This window comes from Gopherus flavomarginatus, chromosome 10 (genome assembly GCF_025201925.1).
Source record: "Gopherus flavomarginatus isolate rGopFla2 chromosome 10, rGopFla2.mat.asm, whole genome shotgun sequence".
Lineage (NCBI taxonomy): Eukaryota > Metazoa > Chordata > Testudines > Testudinidae > Gopherus > Gopherus flavomarginatus.
In genome coordinates this window covers 32,777,539-32,783,749 of record NC_066626.1, presented here as the reverse complement: position 1 = coordinate 32,783,749, position 6,211 = coordinate 32,777,539, and the positions used below count along the sequence as shown (strand labels likewise).

At 38.3% G+C, this 6,211-nt stretch overlaps 1 pseudogene; it reads right to left on the bottom strand.

Annotated features, from left to right (window-relative positions):
- On the bottom strand, positions 1–1,988 carry LOC127030268 (uncharacterized; annotated as a pseudogene).
- Between the last annotated feature and the right edge of the window lie 4,223 nt (positions 1,989–6,211).

Sequence of the window (6,211 nt, the reverse complement as noted above, 5' to 3'; positions counted from 1 at the left end):
TTAACTATCTGTTTATGACAGGGACACTATCTGTCAGCTTATTTTTCCATATGAAGTTCAATACATCTTGCGGTGATGCATTCTTTTGGACTTGTCTTGCAATAGCGTCCAATTCATTGCATAAGTCAAAGGCATCAATATCTTTGGATTCACTATGTTGCAAAGCTTGCTCCAGATTCAAGCAATGTTTCATAATTTGCTTTGGTGTTGTATTTTGCAAACTATAAACATCATATAGGAAGCCAAATACTGAACTAATTTGCTGCGTCAATGTGAATCTTTCTTCAACCGAATGTATTGCTGTGTTGACTGCAAAGTTCACTTTAAATTTTTCTTTCGGATTATAAATAGCTTTGTCATCTGTTTCATATGTGAGCTGCTTCTTCTTTTTTCTAATACGGATTGGATCTGGTTCAAAAAGTGCCGGTACATCCAACTCCTCTGCAAGTTCACCTGCATTTGCCAATGTTTTCTCAAAGTCGGCTTCACTTCTGCGGCCTACAAGAAACTTCTTGGTTTCTCCAAGTTCATTAATGGCTTCACATATGTCAGATTCTTTCACCTGAAGTTGTTTGTTAGTCATGTTGATCTCAAACAATATGTCATACCACACAAGAGAAACAAGAAACTTGAAACTAGATATAGTTTTTGCAAGATCCTTTGCATCAACTCGTGACGTATTGCCAGATGATCCTGTTAGAGTAGTGTCATCATAGATCTCTATCAGAGCATCATAGATGTCACCAAGCTGATAGCAAAGAGGTTTCAAGGCATCAGTTCGACTTTCCCATCTTGTTTCACTCATTGGTTTAACTGTGATATGTGGTGTATTAGAACTTCCCAGCGACGTGTAGAAGCTGAGAAATACACATAAACACAAACTAAATCAAAGAAGGCGGTTGCCTCCAAGCAACACATTGCAGCATCATTAACAACCAAATTGAATTAATGTGCACTTCAAGGAACGAAAAAGGCTCAGGAATTAATATCCAAAATTCTTCATAAGAACAGCCGTACTGGGTCAGTCCAAAGGTCCATCTAGCCCAGTATTCTGTCTACCAACAGTGGCAATGCCAGGTGACCCAGAGGGAGTGAACCTAACAGGTAATGATCAAGTGATCTCTCTCCTGCCATCCATCTCCACCCTCTGACAAACAAACGGAGTCTAGGGACACCATTTCTTACCCATCGTGGCTAATAGCCATTAATGGACTTAGCCTCCATGAATTTATCCAGTTCTCTTTTAAATGCTGTTATAGTCCTAGCCTTCACAACCTCCTCAGGTAAGGAGTTCCACAAGCTGACTGTGCACTATGTGAAGAAGAACTTCCTTTTATTTGTTTTAAACCTGCTGCCTATTAATTTCATTTGGTGACCCCTAGGTCTTGTATTATGGGAATAAGTAAATAACTTTTCCTTATCTACTTTCTCCACATCACTCAAAATTGTATTTACCTTCACTGGACACCATTTTCTTTCCTTTTCGTATTGCTCCAATTGTCAGAGCCTTGACCATGCAAGTTTTCTATTGGCAGTGACATCTCTTCTAACTGGTGAAGAATAGTTTCTGTCATACAAGCTCCAGTTGTCTCCATAAGCGACACAAATCCCAAGATGTGTTCCTTTATGCATACTGATTCAGTCTCATTTTCTGTCTCAGAAGTAGGCCTGTCCACAAATCGAATGATCATGGTCATTTGTTCAACATGGCCTGCATCTGATGTTCAATCTAGAATGATCGATAAGTATTTAGCAGCATGAGCAGATGCTAGGATTTTATGTTTGATGGCATTGGCTAGAAGCTGAATAAGCTCATTCTGTATGTCTTTCGCTAGGTAATGTACATGCATCTCCTTGTCCTTAATCTTGCAAAGATGCTCATCCATAAGTGGGTCAAACAAAGCTAGATATTCGACAAATTTGAGGAAGTTCCTGTTACCAGAAGTGTGCAGTTTTTCTTGTGTTTCCTGAAAGGCCAGATTTTGCATACCAAGAATTCTGACCAAAGCAATCAGACGTTTTCATATTTGTTGCCAATACTTTTCTTCTTGCTTAATGAAGCATAAATGTTCTTCATCAATTGTTCTCTTGTATTTCAGTCGCAGTTCAAGTTCCTTCCATGTTTGAACATTTGTCAAATGTTGACTGTTTTTCTCGTGCCCTGAAAAAAATGCAGACATGTTTGTCCAATCCCTTGAGCTTTTTTCAGAAAGAGACGATGCACCAGTAATACTACTGGCAAACAACTTGCAGCGGAAGCAAAAGACAGAATCATTTGATGTGGAATACTGCAGCCACTGACTGTGCACTTCTTTTCCATTAAGAAGCCTATGTTTGTAATAAATTGTCGAGAATTTTCTTTGCTTACTATCTTTGGGGAAATCGAACTGCTGAACCTGTTCCGGCCCATGTTCCTCCAAAATTTGTTGGACTTGGTCATCGCATTTGGCCCAAGTATCAAGATCGCTAAAGCTCAAATTCAAACAAGTGACATTTTCGCTTTCACGTTCTTCCAAGTTTTGATCCTTGCGTGTCTCATTTGATTCGTCTTCAATATTCAGATTATATTCTTCAAACTCTTCTTTAACTTGTGAAACTGTCATCCCCACCTCCATTTCTGCTTGATCCTTTGGCATTGGACTACCTTCATCTTTGGCCAGAGGACTTAGCAAGAAGGTTTGTTTCTGAAGTATCTTTCTTCCTTTTTTTTGCTTATCAGCCTTACGCTTACAAAATTGTGCCCCAGACAATTTTTCTCTATCTGCCAGGATGCTGCATCAACTGAAAATGAAAAACATGAAATTGTATTCCTATCAGTTCTTTTTTTTGTTCACCATTAAAAGTAAAGGATAGAGAATACATGTCACTTACTAACTATGAGTCACTATTTGAATTTCATTAACTGTTTGACGTAAACACCGATTAAGAGATGAAGATGACTTTTCCTTAAAATTAAGCAGTGTTGATTGTAATCAGAAATACGCCCTTTTAGTTACATATACTTCCTTCCTTCAGTCTTTCAATCCAAAATCTACATTTTAGTCTACCTTTAGAATATCCAATTATTGTTAATAAAATTAGAATGGCGGATACTCCGTCATACAACTGACAATATCACTGACAAATTTCAACAACCTACACATGCATATTTGCACATGATAAACATATACACCCAAATACTTAACACACACACAGAATTGACACAAAGTATTAGCGAAATGATGCAACAGCAGTTGCCAGAATCTTAGACTGAAACAACTCAACAAAAATAGCCTTAATCGGCAACCTCTGAAAACTGGCAAACTTAGCATTATAAACAGCTTGTCAGAATGGGTAATGGCTGCGTGCGATGAGAAGAATGATGTCATTGCCACTTTGTACTGTAGTGAAGCGGTATGCTTGTGCCTGCAACGCAGAGCTGTTGTAGGCTATAAACAGCCTATCAGATGGGTAACGGCTGTGCGGTGTGGAGGGAGGACCCCTCAAGGCTGCAATGGTAGCAGCTGCAGATAAAACACAGCATTGTCAGGACAGTTACAACAGAAAGCGAGAGTTGAGATTCAGACCTCCTTCCCTTGCTCCCTAAAGTTATCAACAAAACATCGTCATTGTCCAAATTTTTACAGCTGCTCTATAGCTGTGTCTGCACAGCTTTTTCTCTGCACAGGCCCAGGAGATCCAGTATCTCCTGTGTACTCTGGCAGGTGCATGTCTGGAGCCTGTAGTTGGCATAATCAACTGTGCTGTTGCACACAATTGGAGAGCTGCTAGGTGTGTTTTTTTAAATGGACAATTGAGAAAAGGCATTTCAAAAATTCGTGGAGTTTTAAAGGTGGGAGGGCTTCTAGTCTCCATGACCCCTGGACAGTGGAGTTCACAATTATGATCAGAGCAGTCGGTGTTGGGCATTGTAAAAAGAATACTTCACTGTCTCTAAGCAGCATGATTCTTCAAAATATTATTTTTGCTGTTGCCTCATGTAATGAAAAATAGGTATCACTTACTCTGAGCGTAAACACAAAGAGTTAAGAATGCGTGCCTACAAATGTACTTTGTATTTCATAGAATATCAGGGTTGGAAGGGACCTCAGAAGTTCATCTAGTCCAGCCCCCTGCTCAAAGCAGGGCATATCCCCAGACAGTTTTTTGTCCCAGATCCCTAAATGACCTCCTCAAGGATTGAACCCACAAGCCTGGGTTTAGCAAGCCAATGCTCAAACCACTGAGCTATTCCCTCCCCCGAGGGTCAAGTTTTGTCAGATGCATGGGACAGACTTCAAAGAAGTAACTTTATAGGTTTTTTCCCCATCTGGCTGTAGTGTGTGACTTGCAGAGCTCCAGAATTTTCCCACCTTAGAGTAGCATACCAGTTTCAAATCTCTTCTGTCTTGTATAAGGTAGGCTGATGGAGTCCCCCCCAAAAAGGTAATTTAGTCATAATGTGTTTTTATGCAATATAGCACATTTCTCAGATGAAGCACTTCTTTGTAATGAAGATAAGTGACTGTGTTGGAGTAAACTGAGAATATTAAACTTACTGATTGTTTTCTTAGGAGCCAAATGGAGGTAGTTTTCCATTAACTTGTCAAACACCATCATATATAGACAAACACCAGAGGAGAGGAATTGTTTATTCCTGATGTGAGGGGACTGTTCTCAAGAATGTACCTAGAGGGTTCTGATTAGAACACAACTATGTTTGGCATCCTGTTCTGCGTCTGACATCCTGAAAAAAATACTTAAGTGTACTGCCAGATTTACTAGTCAAACAGTGAACATGTTCAAGCAATGCAGATCTGGGGAATCTTCTCACAACCAGACCCTCACAACAAAATCCATGATGCAAGAAGGAAAATACTTTGAGTTCCACTGTCTTGCTCCCATGAAGTGATTTGTACCAAAGAGGAGGAAATTGCTTGTGGATATTCCACAATAATTGAATTCATCCTCACATTGTCAGTCTTTGTTTTTATTATAACTAATGAAAAAGTGGGTTAATGGTAGATTTTAATGTAGCAGTCTATAAGTTAAAATGCAATTACCTCTGTAATAAGATAACTTTCAATGATTAGTACTGTATTTAGAACACTTTACGCTGATAAACAACGCAAGCATGGAAAAGCTGAAGAAAGTTAAACTAGCCTGCTAAAGTGCCTTCCTTTTTCCCAGAGAATTATTTTATCAGTAGGACACTCCACTATATAAAAAGCACATGTAAATTTTTTCTGTTAGCCAAAAAATATCATTGCTAAAACTATGTAGATTCTGTAGTTTTTGAAAGCCAAATCTAGTGTTTCATGTTGGAACATTGACTCCTGCATGTAGATAACAACACTTGTTTGCTATAACTCATGTTTTTACATTTTCTATTCAGGAATTGTTAAGAAAATGTTTGTTGGAAAGAAGTTAGAAATTATCAATGAAATCACCTCTCTTCGGGGATTTCAACAGTCAAGGTTTTTTTTTCAACACGGGGCCTAATTCTGATCTCACCTCCTTAAATCAGGGAGTAAATATGTTGAAATCCATTGATGTCAAAGTATAAAACTGATTTAAATGAGATCAATATCAGATCTAATACGTTTATTATCTCAAATGGAATGTGCACATAGTTAAAACATTATACATCCTAGTGTAAGTGCTGAGCTACCTGGCTAGCCGGAGGTGGAAGCAGCATGGAGACAGGTATTTTATGACTTAGAATGAGGGAGCTAATTTTAATCACACTGTTGAGCCTGACTCTGCCTTGCTTACATACTCAGTAGAGTTCTGCCACTGAGTTCCCAGTCGTTGACTTTAGTGGGCCTTTGGGCATGCAAGAGACACAGGACTAGGCCAGTCATGCTTAAAAAATGACGATGCTATTGAAATTGTTTGTATTAAAATGGAAATGTGTGTTACTCTTTTGGCCATAGCCACTTTGCATTCTGCTAAGGATTTGGGATACTATAGCAGTTTTTTAATGATAAACACTTTTATCCAAGCTTTTTTATTTACTTTTAAGAGAAGTATTAAATACTTCCTGCTAAAGATCTGAAGCCATTCACCCCTTTGTAGTAAACCTTTCCAAAAAAAAAAAAAAAAAAGCTTGTGCAGTAATTTCATGTTCTCAACATTTTAAAATTTAAAAATTTAGTTTTACCAACTGAAATTTCTGTAATTTCAGTCACAAATTAAGATTTATTAACTCTCTATACATGTTTTCCAAGTA